Source organism: Lathamus discolor, chromosome Z (assembly GCF_037157495.1).
Source record: "Lathamus discolor isolate bLatDis1 chromosome Z, bLatDis1.hap1, whole genome shotgun sequence".
NCBI classification, from domain to species: Eukaryota; Metazoa; Chordata; class Aves; order Psittaciformes; family Psittacidae; genus Lathamus; species Lathamus discolor.
In genome coordinates this window covers 29313617-29329424 of record NC_088909.1, presented here as the reverse complement: position 1 = coordinate 29329424, position 15808 = coordinate 29313617, and the positions used below count along the sequence as shown (strand labels likewise).

General features: G+C 40.2%; 1 long non-coding RNA gene across 1 annotated transcript in view; it reads right to left on the bottom strand.

Moving 5' to 3' along the window:
• LOC136005122 (uncharacterized) overlaps positions 1–15300 on the bottom strand; it is a 41751-nt gene extending 26451 nt beyond the window's left edge. The window contains exons 1-3 of the long non-coding RNA XR_010608685.1: positions 15231–15300; positions 14363–14451; positions 11865–12005 (exon numbers count right to left, since the gene is read on the bottom strand). This is a non-coding gene — a long non-coding RNA (uncharacterized LOC136005122). The remainder of the gene's footprint in view (positions 1–11864; positions 12006–14362; positions 14452–15230) is intronic.
• Between the last annotated feature and the right edge of the window lie 508 nt (positions 15301–15808).

Sequence of the window (15808 nt, the reverse complement as noted above, 5' to 3'; positions counted from 1 at the left end):
GAAAGACATCGATCTGATAGGCAGACCATTCAGTGGATAAAGAACTGGCTGGATGGCCGCACACAAAAGGCTGTGGTCAATGGCTCAATGTCCAGCTGGGGACCACTATAGAGTGGTGTCACTTAGGGTTCACTGTTGGGACAGGTCTTGTTCAACATCTTCGTCGCTGACATGGACAGTGGGATTGAGTGCACCCTCAGCAAGTTGACTGATGATGCCAAGCTGTGTGGTTCAGTTGATACACTGGAGGGAAGGAATGCAATCCAGAGGGACCTCGACACGCTTGTGAGGTGGGCAGATGCCATCTTCATGAAGTTTAACTATGCCAAGTGCAAGGTCCTACACCTGGGTGGGAGCAATCCCAGGCACAGCTACAGGTTGGGCAGAGAAGAGATTCAGAGCAGCCCAAGAAGAAGGACTTGGCGGTGTTGGTCTATGAGAAAATGAACATGAGCCGGCTTCAGTGTGCGCTCGCAGCCCAGAAAGCCAACCGTATCCTGGGCTGCATCAAAAGGAGCGTGACCAGCAGGTGGAAGGAGGTGATCCTGCCCCTCTACTCCGCTCTCGTGAGGGCCATGAAGATGATCAGGGGATTGGATCACCTCCCGTATGAAGATAGGCTGAGAAAGTTGGGGCTGTTCAGCCTGGAGAAGAGAAGGCTGCATGGAGACTTCATAGCAGCCTTTCAGTATCTGAAGGGGCCTATAAGGATGCTGGGGACGGACTATTCACTAGGGACTATAGTGGTAGGACAAGGGGTAATGAGTTCAAACTTAAACAGGGGAAGTTGAGATTGGATATAAGGAAGAAGTTTTTTACTGTAAGGGTGGTGAGGCACTGGAATGGGTTGCCCAGGGAAGCTGTGAATGTTCCATCCCTGGCAGTGTTCAAGTCCAGGTTGGACAGAGCCTTGGATGACACAGTTTAGTGTGAGGTGTTCCTGCCCATAGCAGGGGAGTTGGAACTAGATCATCTTAAGGTCCTTTCCTACCCTAAGTATTCTATGATTTTAACATTTTACTTTTCTGATGGAAAAACACCACACATCTAGGAAGCTAAAAGTTAATATAATCACAAAGATATAAGATTAAACATTGCAGTTGAGCTTTATCATGTTCTTGTTTGGGTAGCTGAGTTAACTATTATGGTCTTGATTCATGAACTGCCTTCCCAAGGCAAAAAAAGCAGCCCACTGATCTCACTTAATTATGTCTGCCTATGCAGAGATCAGATTGCAAGACTGGAGCCCTGAAGTGCTCTTAAAACAAGGCCAGATGATGGTCTTACATGAGATCTTTTACTCAGCCCACTTGAAATCAATGGGGTTGTTGGATGGGGAAAAAAAATAAAGTATTCACAAATGATAATGAGGAATTTCCAGTCTGACCTTTCACGTTTCATATGGTTTGTGTATATGCTTATTGAAAATGAAATGTAATTTTATATTTTATAGTTTGAATCATATAGAATCAGCATAATTTATGCAGGATCCCACATGCCTGTTAAGTAGTCAGAATACTTTTCATGAGGAGAAAGCATATATAAAGACAGATCTGAGATGTCTATATGTGTATGCATGCAACAAGCAGACCAAATTTGCTGAGAATAACTTACTGGAAAGAAACTCTCTAGCTGTGACATTTTGCACCAGTTTTCAGAACACGAGAGGACAATTTTTATACTTATCAATAATTAAGAGCTGTTTTGAAATTCATTGCGTTCCTTTTCCTGTTTTTCAGTAAACACAAAATTGCAGTTTGCAGGGATGGTGGGGAAGCATTATCCTGTGCTTTCTAAAAGGCCAGGCTCAGCAATGTAAAAGACACAGGAGCATGTAGACGAGTCACGTTTGTGAGCTCACAATGAGCCGAGTGTGTGTTGGGAATGCCAAAGCGGAGCTGGCTCAGGTTGCAAGCAGAGATGTTCTCTTGCGTTTGCTTAGGTTGGTGCTTGAAAGGTGAGCCCTCCCAGCCCTTTCATCACCGAGGCTGTGATTAAAACATTGCCTGCCTGGGACGATGGGCAGGGTGTGCCTTCTCTTCTGGCAGCTGCTAATCTGTCAACAAGCAGGTTTGTAGGTTGAGAGAGGATGCATTCATGTGGGTGGAAGATCATACTCTAGCAAATTAAACTGGAATGAAAACCAAGTCTTTTCTCTGTATTTATATTAGAACTTTTTTTTATCTCTGCATATGCTGCACAAGTGACAGCCCCCTGACCTGAGGTAGCCCAGGTGTCAAAGTCTTGTTTCACACTGCTGTAGAGAGTACACACTTGAATGTTTTGTTCTTTTTTCTTGAGAAAGGATCTATTCATTGCCCTTATATGTGAAGGATACATGAATATATTCAAGCAAGAGCCAATGTACATTCATTGAAGAAATGTAAATCTAACTCTACTTAGTGTATGGAAAACATCTGCAGATTTTAATTAAACTCGTGCATTGCAACCAGATCTAGAGCCAAAATCTTTTAAAGAGTAGTGAAAAGTGGCAGACAGAAATGTACAGCAACAGAGCTATAGCCTAAGAAATGAAAATGTCCTAAGAGCCTATATACAATGTACATGCCAGGGGAATTGTATTGCTACAGTCCAAATTGTACACAGCGACGAAAGTACTCAGGGTTTTGAATAGCATTTTCAACACTTTGCCAACGTGTTGTCTACAGATATCTTTATTTATGTACCTGCTATCTGGCATGGAATTATCTGCATAAATTATCTTGGCAAGAAAGATACAAAATAATAATAAAAAATAAAACAGGAAACAAGCTCAAGAAATAATAGGGATTTCCAATTATTTTTTTCAGATTTGCACCAAAAAAATGGCAAAGTATGGAGGCAGAAGAGCACAATGTTTCAACTTCAGTGCTAGAATATAGATGCATTTAAACTGTACATTATTATTATAGAAAATCTTGTAATCCTTCTGTGTTTCTCATCGCAGCCATAAGATGAGGGGGTGATCACCAGTGGGAAATGAACAGTCACTGTGGTATCAGATTGGGCTGGAATTTGTCATACTTGGAAACCAGTGTGAATAGCGTGGTCTTACACCCAGAATAAGAAAAGAACACTACTGTTCTGATTGGATAAAAAGATCCCCAGATAAGAATAAAGCAAGACCACTGAGCTGACGTGTATAAAATGTATTCTGACACTTAAGGTTATATATCTTCTTAAAATTTTCCTGCTCTCTTTTTGTTTGTTCGTTTAAAATAGTTAAATTTTAAAAAATATATGATATTTGTAAATTGCTCAGGACCAATTCTAAATTTTCAGTTACTTATTACTGGTAATTTACAGTACATCCACTCTCAGAAAACCAATTCATTCTTACTCAGTTCTTCACAGTGTACACCTTTGTTGAAAGTTATTCCAACGGAGGAGGCACAGACCTTTACAAAGGTACCACACACAAAAAAGCCTTAACACAATTTATTTTAGGTCAATATATTAAGTACCTTTTTACAGATTTGAGCTAAGGTAATATTTGATACCATAGGAAGAGGTCATAACAGTTTAATCTAGAAAAATAATTTTATGCAATTGAGGTACAGTTCTTTCAAAAGAGGTTAATAGCATATTCCCTTTTTCCCACCTCCAAAGTGACAAATTCTAAAGTCAATTAATCAAAGCAGAAGTTAGGGTCACCCTGACACATACTTTTTTGTCAACCTTGTTGATGTCAACAGATGCATAGAGTAACTGCAAACCACCAGGGGATCCACAGGGCAGGTCACAGACAAGCATTTTACTCCAAGTTCCCTGTATGATGTTGTTTGTTTGAGTGATAAATTGATCTTTGTGATGTTGTCACACAACAAACTTTCTAGTCAAGTCTAACCTTTCTTGTAAGGAAACCATAGCTTTAGCAACAATGGTTGAGCACTTTCCTTTTATATACCTCTTGTGGCCATATTGATTTGAGGTACTTGTGACCTTAGCTGCTGCAGACAAAGGACATGATGTTCAATGGAGAAATCTGTATATTTTACTTGGAAAGCTTCCCCCTACTTGCACCAAAGCAAAATTTGCACTCGGCAACAGCATTTCCCATGGAATTGTCTTTACTGACCCATCCAGTGTTGTATGACCTTGAAGTGTAGAAGCAGTTAAAGTCAAGATTTCTCCCCAGAATGCATGTGCATAAGGCAAAACACGGTTTGAACATTACTTACATTCATTTATTAACATTCAAGCACAAGCCTGGAACCTAAATGAAGTTAGAATGGATCCCAGCTAGTCTAGCATCTCTCCTGAGCCTAATTTTAGTATACCGAGTCCAGCTTAGTATCTATCCTTAGCATTCTTGGTACATCTAGTCCAGTCCTTTGACAGAATTTCTAAGGATTTTCAAGAATACAGGATCAAGCTGTTGCCTGCAGCCTAGGGCCTTGTGCTGTCTCTCTCAGCTACTGTCATACATGAAATGATATCACAACCTTTCGAAACTTTTTCATGTCTTTTGGGAGATGCATAGGTACTACCATAAAATGTTATAAAACTTTTCTTTATTTGACTGGGACTTTGTTTTATACTGCTTGTAGAAATATCAAGCTGTAAAAAAATGTGTGGGACTCAACTCACCCACCTGTAACTGTCTATAATTTAGTTCCTCCTGTCTAGAAGTATTTATTTTCTTAGATATGAAAGGGCAGGAAACAAAGAACAATACAGTTGAGCTGGTGTCTTGATTTCAGGTTGGGTACTCAACCAACTCCTCTTTGTCTGAAAAAGTTTTCTCCAGCTGGGCAGAACTATCACAATGTATTATAGATGTCTCTCACGCCTTCTCTCGCTGCCATTCTGAATTGCTAATATTTTTCAAAGGTTTCAGGTGCAGAAAACTTAGAAATAGAGAGCAGTTTGGTGGATATAAGACAAAGGATGATCTAACTTCTACACTGTGCTTCAAGAAGGGGATGGAGGGAATGAGGGTCATCATGGAGCACAGATCCTCTTTGGATTTTCACCCTTGTGGGAGAGGGAATGATTAAGCCTGGCATATAGGTTCACATCTAACTGATGAATATAGGAGAGTGAAATAAGGACAACCTTTGCTTTAACCCCTCAGCATCTTCAGGACCACTTTGGAAACCAAAGTGGTCAAGTTTCATCTAGTCTGACGTTTGAGAGCTATTTATCCCAAACCATTCATGTCTGTTTGTGCAGACAAAAAAGTTGTTGCCACCAGACAGGGACCACATCTAAATTATATTCTCCATTCTCAATGTCTAGGCTGAAAAAATAATTTCACTCTTTCTGGATAGGAAAAATTAAAAATACATCATTCATTAAAAAAGTTATCTGCTACAAATTTTTTGGATACAGATATCATCCACAATATCTTCCTTCATTTGCAAAGGTTTTAGAAGCAGAAACAGATTTTCAAAAAATTCTAGGGGGATAAAAAATATATAAAGTAACCTAATTTTACAGTGTCTGGGGAAATCCTTAGCTCTGAGTTGATGCCTGTCTCTGCTCTGCTGCAACTCAGATCTGTACATGTCTCCCTGAAGCTGACATCCAACCCTGTGCCTCCAAAAATGTGCAGTGCTGTCTTCCATGCTGATGCTGTTTTATAACTGACTCGGGGATTAGGGCTGATCCTCTGATGTTTTGGGTGAATGACTGAACAGGTTTATGCAAAGCCTGGCTGTATTCCGAAGCCATCCCACCCTGCCTCCTTCCCTCTCATTTTCTGTCCTGCCTCATAAAAATATGCTCTCAGAGATATTAAACCAGTGTGGGACAAAGATGGAAAAGCCACCCAGAAAGATGATTGCAAGCTTGACTCTCAGGACTACCAGTGGACCTGCTCGCACCCCTTATTCTTGCAGCAAAATTACCTAATTGCCTCAGCGAGGATTTGCTCTATCTACAGCACAATTTTCTGAAATTCTAGTATTGGAAACATTAATCACTTGCATGCACTTGCACATAGGTTAGTAAAGGAAGATAAATGAAGAGCTAGGCTGTAAACCAATGGCAGAGTTTGAATAACCTTTCTAACAGGAATATTGACCACCCTTTGCCAGTGGGATGCAAGCAGGGATATTTGCCCTTGCTGCTCATCTAGAAGTAAATCTCACTGTTTTGGGTTGAAAAGAAGAAAGCAGAAAGGAAAAGTCCTTTCTCCATAGTCCCACAGCTTTGTGTGGGGAGGCAACTCTGGGAAACTATCAAAAATGTCCTGTTAAAATAGCCAAGTCCTACATCCACAGCAACCAGGCATGTCTAACTGTACATGTGAGAAGTTTTCCCTTCCTCCCTTCATGGAAAAAGGAAAGGGGAGGGTGGAAATGTGAGGAAAATGAAAGGGAGGGTGGGATTTAAGTATCCAAATATATAGAAAACTGTAAAGCATTTGGAGGTTATCAGGGAGACCTGAATCCTTCTGTCTTCCTCACCACAGTAAGTCATATTTGTACATTTTTCCTCTTGCTCAGATTATTCAGTGTAGCAGTTTCTTAGACAAAATTAACAAAATGCTATGTGAGTCAACAGTCAACTTCAGGATAAGCAGTAAAGCCCATCTTTTACCATAAGCTAACATGAGACTTCTTGAGATTTTGCTACCTTCTTGTTGGGATGGCTTTTGGCTTTGTTGGTGTCCAGTGAAGGACCCTGGAGTATTATTAATGACCCCTACTCAAACAGACGCTTCTAAAGCAAAGGCAGTTCGTGATTCCACTATTGTTTATTTTATGAGAAGCTTGTTAATGTTTTTATTCATCCTCTACTTCAGGCCACAGGATAAATGTGAACTTGTTTGTAAGAAAAGTCAATCTCTGTCTGCAATAGTTTGTATTTCACACAGAGAGAGACACATAGTCACACATAAAACAGCAGAGATCTAGGCTCAGTAACACCACCATCACCATAAAAATAAAATAAAATTTAAAAAAAGAAGTTATTTTTGGAAGTAATCCAAGATTTTCAAGCTTAGTTTTTTCATTCACTTCATTCTACCCAGCTCATCTGCAGCACAGCCCTACTTAACTTCAAGTTAACCCCGTCATAGGTGAAACCAGCCCACACAGCATGCTCCCCAAGAGTGGTAGTAGCTAGAACTGCACCTACCCCTGACAGAAGTAAGGCTGACACCAGCTCAGTGTAGCAAGATTCACTGTATGCATCAGAGCGAAGACCCAAGTACTTTTAAACACTTTATTCATGGAAATGGGATTATTCTTCCCATCGGCACTTCCCGCCTCATCACTTTAGGTAGCAGTAGGTGAGCTTCACTCCTTAGGTGAGATGGTCAGACTTCCAAAATATTTATTTGCTTTTTCCGAGTTTTATTCCCCCAATTTCAAACTTACTCAGTGAAAATAATGGATCAAGATCTAAAATTGAATAAGTAATTGCTTGATAGTTCCTTGCTAACTCTTTAAAGTGCTATGCAGCTGCTGATGTATGTTTGTGCTGGCATTGGGGAGTGGAGCTCTGGGAATAAGGAATCTGATTTCAGAGAAACAAGACCCAGCTTCAAAGAAGTGAGCAACCCTCCCCAGCTGGTAGAACTTTTACTGAAGGAAAACAACAATGAAGTAAGAAGCACATGAGCAATATCTCCTGTTACTCCTCTGCAATCCTTTTCAAAACTTTCTTCTTGTTTATCTGATTATGCACTTCCGTTTCTAAATTCTCCCTTTTGGTAGTTTTACCTTTTCTGTTAGTTTAGGTGTTTGATTGTAGATTTGAATGTAAGACCACATCACTTCAAAGCACATTATATCAGTTATTACAGAGGGTGGGGACGAAAAACTCCTGTAATTGCAATATATCCTTGGAGGTCTCTCCAGAATGGGAAACCAATTTGAGATCTATTATACAACTTCTATTTTTTCACATATATAGATTTAAAAGGTATTATCCTCTAATAATGAGCTAGTCAACAGCTTCTGTTCACTGATGCTATGGCATTTAAATATTACAGCTAATCTACTTTGATCATATTTAGCCAGGAATGAGCTGGTTGAAATAAATGCACTGACCACCAAAGTACATGCTCAGCATTTCAAGAAAAGGCTGAAAAAGACAGGGTTTAAGAGCCTAGGTTGAAATCTTGTGTGGCTTAGAATTTATTTTTTCAAAGAAAGAGGAAAAGAAGAAGACTTTGCAGGGTCCAGCCCTCCTCCCATTTCACCTAATACTAATTTGGCAGCTTACTATAAGAACAGTAAGCCCAGATTCTTGTAACTATAGATCTAGGCACTCTTATGGTGAAAATTCCTGGACTGAACAAAATCAATATACCTACACTGGTTATGTCATTCCCATTTACACCAGACTAAGAACTGTTTACAGTTCTTCCCAATGCACATTACTGCATGCTATAACATCTCTGCCTTTCACCTGCTGAAGATTTTTCTTTTCTCTCTTAACTTTCCAAGCACAATTTCCTGACACTAATAGGTTGAGATATTTCTGTGGGAAGGACCTGTGAAAGTTGTTCTTTGAGCAGGGAGAGAGCAACACCAGTTTGTTTAGTTATTCTGAGTGTATGATGGATGAAATGTCAGAAATAATTCCACAGGCTGCTGATGTCTAATCCCAGAGGATAAATGCTTGCATTTGAAATCCCACTGCAGGTTTAATTTGCCCAAATGAATCCCCGTTGCAAAACCTTTTGTTACTTTTGCAAACAATAATAAAGTAATGCTGACAAATTGCAAATCAAGAGCAAAGGGACTCTGGAGTTATTAAATGTCATTCACAACTACATTTAGCTGGTAACTTGCTGCTGGTAGAAAGAGCTTTAAGTAGGAAATACTTTATCTAGTCCTGGTCACTTAAAGATATTGAATATCTTTGGACTGCTAAAACTTTAGTGGTACCTGAGGGCACAAGGACACTTGGGAGCCTAGTCAATGTTTAACTCATCATGGTGGATATAAAGGTGGTGGAATTTTTCCTCTGAATTTGAGTGGTTCTGGCAGCAAGGTGAGACCTTTCTACGCTTTCACAGCAGTAAAACAATATATTCAGCACAAATCAGAAAACCAGGTGGTTTCCTCACTCCTAGGGTCAAATTAAAGGGCTAGAAGGACAACCTTCCTTAGAAATGGGAAGGTGTATGTAGTCAGAGGGACCAAATACAAGATCAGAGGAGAAAAGACTATGTCAATTCAAATGCAGTTCTGATTATACATTTACTACAGACAGTAAATAACGATTGACTTGATATAATGTAAGAGTTAGTTTCCTCTTAACTTCTATGGCATCCCAGAGGCTAAAACCCATTATACAAGCTTGACACTTTAAGACCTGCGTGTCCTAATTTATTCCTTGAAAACTGTGTCCAAGGAAAAGAAGGAGCAGAGCCCAGCCTCTGATTTTCCAGATATCAGTGTGCACCTGTACACACTGGGTGGGAAAAGGTTTAACCTCAGCCTGCATAAAATGCACACACAGAGAATTTGGTAGCCATCCTTTTCTCTCTCTGTGTTCTTGGTGTACATCTATTCTGTAAAGACCATTTCCGTCAGCTCACTTCTATTGCAAGTAAAAGTACACTGACAGTAAGAAATCAGACCCTGAATGTTGTGGGTTGCCTCTTATGGAAATGGCTACAACATTTCATTTCTAGCTGGGTGGTCAGATTGTGCTTCTCCCTGTCTTTATTTACCAGGGCATAATTTTACTTGCAGTGTAAAAATGCCAATTTAAGAAGTATAAAAATATCATATAATTTTGTAAAATCACTATTCCACATAAGCAAATTAGTAGCTTCTTTCCTGAAACAACAGTAATGCAGAAGAATGCACTATATTTTAGCTGTCTCTTTTATTATTTTATTGGTATTATTATTATTATTATTAATGTCTCTACGGATGCTGAATAAAGATTCCAGATAAAACGAGAGGTGCTTCACAAGGTCCTTGACTAGACAGAAGAACACAGGATTCACTTGGTTTTAAGAAGCAAGCTATTGTATAAAAGAGTTTGAGATAACATTCTACCCACTGTAGCTTATGGATATTTTCATTATGTATATAGATGTCTAATCCTCCTTGAATCCTACTAATCTCTTGGCCTAAGTTATACCTAGTAGCAATGAGTTCAACTGCTTAATTACAGCTTTTGTTAAAAAAAAAAAAGGAAAAAAAAGAAAGAAAAAAATATAAAGCTTCCTTTGATGACATTTTATCCCCCTTTCCACTTCATTAAACTTTGTTTCCTGAATGGATAAACAGAAGAACCTGGTTTACCTTTTTGGTGCACTTCATTATCTCAGATAGTGTTATTACATTCCTTTTTATTCATTTTTGTCAACTGACTAATCTCAGTATCTCCAGTTTCAATCTATACAAAATTGCATGCATTTTATACTTTTTTGAAAGGCACGGTCTACATTTTGTGGGTCAGCAGAAAGCACCAAAACCATGACAGTGTGCCATCCAAGTCCCAGGACTGTGCATGCTTAAGCAAAACAGTCTTTAAATAAAAGCAGATATGATCCTGGGAGCAGGGAGTGAAACCAAAAGGATGCCCAGAAGATGCTCCCTTTCCTCTTTGCTCACTGGCTCCGCAAAGGATTCTTCTGAATCCTCCCCTTGACCACAGCCATTTCCCTAAAGTATGGGAAACATGGGTTTGAGCCACCCGAGGCAGAAGGGGAAACGAGACCCACGTGTCCCTATTCCTTTGTAACTACTCTGAAAATGAGGCTATCACATGATGAGAAGGGGGTAGGCACCATTGCTTTCTATCTCCTCTTCCAAGAGCATTTTAACAGAAAAGAGTGATTCCCTTCTCAGCACGCTGAGAAACAGAAGAAATAAGGAATCTAAGACCTACACTCATGAGGCTGTTTGGCTACTAATAGAGTAGATGCTTCTGTCAGCTGGTTTGAACCTATGAGGTGTCAGGTAGGAAACAGGCATTTTGGGTTGCATGCTGGGAGACACCTTCAGCAATACTAGCCTTGGAGGCACTTCAGTGCAGGATCACCTTGGTATCTTCAGAAGCCTCTGACCCAGACCTTGCCTCTTTTACACACCTGATGGGCTGAACTGACTCCTGGACATCCTTCACCAGTTTAAACTGCCAAACTTATAAAAAGATGAAATTAGGTAAAATCCCACAGTTCTGCAGGTTTCAAGACAGTAGAGATAACTAAACCCTCAAAAACACATTTGAGATCTTAGCAAGGAAATAGACCTGACTTTCCACTTTTATATAATTGCTTTAATGCAGTTTGGGTGCCACCAACATCCTTTCAATCTGAGCATTTTCTGCTCACAGTGGAACCCCAGTGGACCCTCTTCAATTAGCTTTGTTTTACCATATTGCACTTTAGCAAGAAATAAGACATTCTTGTTTCATTTATTTGTCATGCACAGTCCCAGTGTAATTATTCAAAATTCTTCAAAGCTTATTGCTAAATTGTATGGTGTATGTGTTGTTGGAGCTTCTCAGTGATACAGGTCCTATTACCTCATTCTGTGCTCCTGATAACATCAGCCATGATAGCAATTTCACTGAGAACATGCAACAAAAGCAACAGGAATTTCTCAGACTATATCAAAACACTGCCACATCAAACAAGGTAACACGTTTCTGACAGTGGCTATCAACCAGTGTTTTGGATGACCCAAAGCTGTTTCCAAAACGTCTCCCTCACAAGCATAATCCTATGTATACCAAGGAAATTGCTTTAGCTGAGTATTCCGCTTTGTTGAGTTTTACCTAATTCCATATCCCTTTTCTGATTGTATTTATGCTTTTAGTTGGATTTAATGTGGGTTTATAGGATTTAACTGGTCTGTGACCTCACCTAGCTGGGAAGAGCAAAACACAGTTTGATGTTCAGCTGAAGGAACTGCATTATGAGACTTGGGAAGTAGGTTTACCTTTATGCCAGCTTATTGATGCTGCAGGATGGGCAGGTGGGCAACGCTGGAGACTGCAGACTCCTCCTCTTTGTCAGTCCTAAGGCATGTTGGTCTTGGGATCTGTGTAAAAACGTGTGAATCGTAGTCCCTGTTGCTGTGCTTGAAAAGCAAAATAGAGGTTTGTTGTTCAGTGAAGAAGTTGTTGATTGTAAGTTCAGTGTTCATACCCTAAACATCTCAGTGGCCCCTCTTTCTTTCCAGTGACTTTTTTCCACAAGGTGGAACTACTTCCATAGCAGTGACTTGTCGATAAGGCACATTACAAGAGGAGATGTGAGGAAATAAGTGTTAGACAGTTTCTTCTCGACTTACAGTGGTGTGTAAACTCCCACAGCTCCTATGTCTTCAAAGTCCCATGAAAATGCTAAATAACTATCACCCTTATCCCCACCTCACTAAGACACGTCACTTAAGGCTTTATCTACAAGTAGGCATGGTCTGGAAGTCCAGCTATGCTAAGGCTGTCACAGCACAAGCTCTAGAGTAGGTGATTCTCAAGCATCTCCCTCACAGGGATTGAAGTGTTATGGACCATCTCAAGAGAACAACCAGCACATGTGCCAGAGCCAGGAGAGCAACTCGTGGAGCATACGCATCCCACCTTTACACTCAGATAATAATGTGTTCAGGAAAAGCATGTTAAAGATATCACTAGCATTTTTATTTAACAAGCGTCATTGCTTTCTAATGTGGCATGTCTATTTCTGTCTTACAGCATTACTACTGCAACTACTACTTGCTCTGTTTACATTATCTTTGTTTTTCTTATAATTACCCACAAATCTCAACTATCCTGCAGAACATAACGTACTGCAGAGTACTTCCTAATGGGACATGTGTGCCATAGAGGAAAATACTTCTGTAGCAGCAGAGAGCTGTACTTTCCTGTGAAGAACACCTTGGTTGCAAATTAATCCTTTGAGTACCCCTAGCACAATATAGAGATCCAGCAAAGCAAATAAATCTCAGGTAGCTGACAAGCACTGCATGAGAGACCTTAACCTAACGCAATGGCAACTGTTAACCTTCTTCTGATGACCATAAAAGACCAAGTCAGGCAGGGAACCAGGGGGCAACAGGAAGGAGGAATAGCCGCAAGCCTTGGCTTCATCTGGAGCAGGTGGGCTCCAGTTATCCTTGTAACATGCTATATACCTCCAAGGAATTGTTAATGAGGCATTTTGGATTCTGTAGGGACCCATAAAGTCAAAATCTGCCTTTCACTAAAGGCACAGGCTACCTTGACCCAAAAGCTGGAGTCAAATTCTCTCATATTCCAACCGTATTTCTTTGCACTAAACAAATGAACTAGAAAGAGATGCAAATTTTTTATGATGCTAAGCATTTCCTTCACTTTCCTTCATAATATGCACCATGTCCTACTACTCAATACGAGTGTGACATATGATGTTAGGTGGGCCCATTAATTACGGTATCTCACTAGACCTTTAAAATGAAAGCTGCTGCCTCTGGTGGTTTAGGTGGAACAGAGATATATAACCCCTAAAATATCTGCAGTAGCCCCAAGTTAACAGCCAGCATTTTTTTAATTTTTTTGGTTACATTAATACCCCATTTTTTTCTGGAATGGAGTTTGCCAATATAATTTGCAATTATTACTTTGCATAATAAATTCATCATTTTGAGCTCCTGCCTCTGAAAAGCAAATCACTCTGAATATATTATCCATGGGAAATGAATTTGTTTGTGTGTTTCACCCAGATATATACAAAATATTCCTCCTCCTGGGGTGGAAGGGAAGGCTGGGATAGATTTTAATAAAACAGAAGAATTGAGACAATTTTGATAATAAAATCCTGCCTAAGCCAAGCTCTTGCAGTAACAAATCCCCTGGCAAGAGGCCTGTGGGTGGACGGTGTCCAAGACCTCAGCCTGAACGGCAGCCAGGGGCTCTGCAGAACAAGCCCAGTGTGACTTTATTACCTTTCCCCTCCGACTCCTTGCCCCACTCAGTCCACTCGGGATCTCATGCCAGAGCACTCCCCCTGACTTACAACAGACTGTTTATTCCTCAGGAGCTGTTTCAAAGGACACACTCAGGTTGCCTAACCCTGTCTTGTCACTTTTCTTGCAGGCAAGCCAGAAAGCAGGAGCATTAGACCAGCTGGCAGTGGCACTGGGTTGCTAAACTGTCCCCACACTTAATTCACCATCTACCATACACCTTACCAGGAGTTCTAGCCTGGAAAGGAGTACTTAAACCACTGCTGATGAGAACTGTACACTCATCGGCTTTGTGCAATGTAATGATGGATGTGGATATTTCCTGTTTACCTCAGCCTCACAAGTTAATTTTGGTAGCTATGCTTTCCTTTATTCTGTCTGAGGTTTAAAACTGTGCCAGCAGCTTCATGCACATTCTTTCCCTCATTAGTTCAGTTCCCAGGCTGACATTTTTGTCTCTGCTTTAATTTTCATTCGAGCTAACAACTTACTTGCTGGGCTGCTCATTTGAGTCAACAGTCATGAGGGTTTGCCGAGAAGGCTAGCCAGGAGGCAATTGCTTGATGGTGTTTTGTCACTGCTGTTGCTTCAGAAAAAGAATATAATAATAATTAGAAACAATGAGTCAGTGGGAGTCTTCTCACAGTCAGATATCATTTCTTTCTTGTTAAAACAAAAAAACACAATGACTTTTATGTCATATGTTCATGGTGTATTGACATACACTGCTGGTCATGTCCTGTACCAATCTGCAGGTCGCGTTATTTCATTTACTTGACTGCTGTTGTGCAGAGTGAAAATTCATGAGGAATTTGACCTTTTTAGCTCTTTAAGCGTTTCATAAGGAGACTTAGAAATCCTTGCTACTTCTGTTCTAATTCCAGTGCTCATTAAGTGTTCATATTCGGGTTTGTAATCTGACCTGATAAAATTATTCATGTGCCTTTTCTTCCCATTGATACTTTGGCAAGGCAAACGGGCAGATCAGAGTACAGCAGTAAGAAACTGAATTGCACACAATGTTCATCTGCCCCTGCACAGACCAGCTACTGCATGTGAATACAGTAATCAGTAAGTGCATGAGAAAATATTTTTATTAGGCTGGTTTTTTGCTAGGCACAATAGACTACAGTTGCTTTTCCTTTATTTTTTTCTTCCTTTTTTTCCTTAAGAAATAAGATTTCCCCTTCCATATGTGATATTAGAAAGCTACTACCTCTGTATCTTTTACTTCTGTAGTCAATGCTGAGATCTCAGCCAAGGGCATAGCCAAGGCATTTGCATGTCAAGATGAAAATAATCCATTTTGATCCTCTACAGAAAACGTGGTAATAGTGGAGGAAGCTCAGAAAACATTACCAATCTCTCTGTGCCATGGGAGTCTTGAGGGAATAACATTCCAGAGAGGGGTGTGATACTGCAGTGCATCACTGCTTGAAATGCTGGAAAGAGCACAAAGAGGAATTCAGACACAACAGAATATATCTTGACAGAAAAAAAAAAAAAAAAAAAAAAAAGAAAAAGCAGAAAGCTGCTGAAATAAAGGCTGTCTTCATCCCATCTAGTGGTATCACTTAACTGAGATGCCCAAGCTTGGGGTGTTTGAGATGCCTAAACTAGGGATATTTTGACCATAGTTACTCAGTGGGGAGACAGCAGATCTAGAGATATGTCTAAAGGGTAGGTGGGTTGAATTAAAACCAAGATAGATTGGGCAGATAATAAGATCAGTTTATGCGTAGGTCCACAGCCGAGTATGCACTGCTGTGTTTGGCTGTCCAACCTGTGCTTTCAAAATGCATTACATAGCTGGGCCTGACCTGGATCAGGATCGTCCTGCTCAAATCAAGCAGTGTGTGTCTATATGCCATAATATTCTTTTTTGCCCTAGAGACAGATGCATTTCTCTGTTCAGTAAGCCTTCAGGCAGCAGGAAG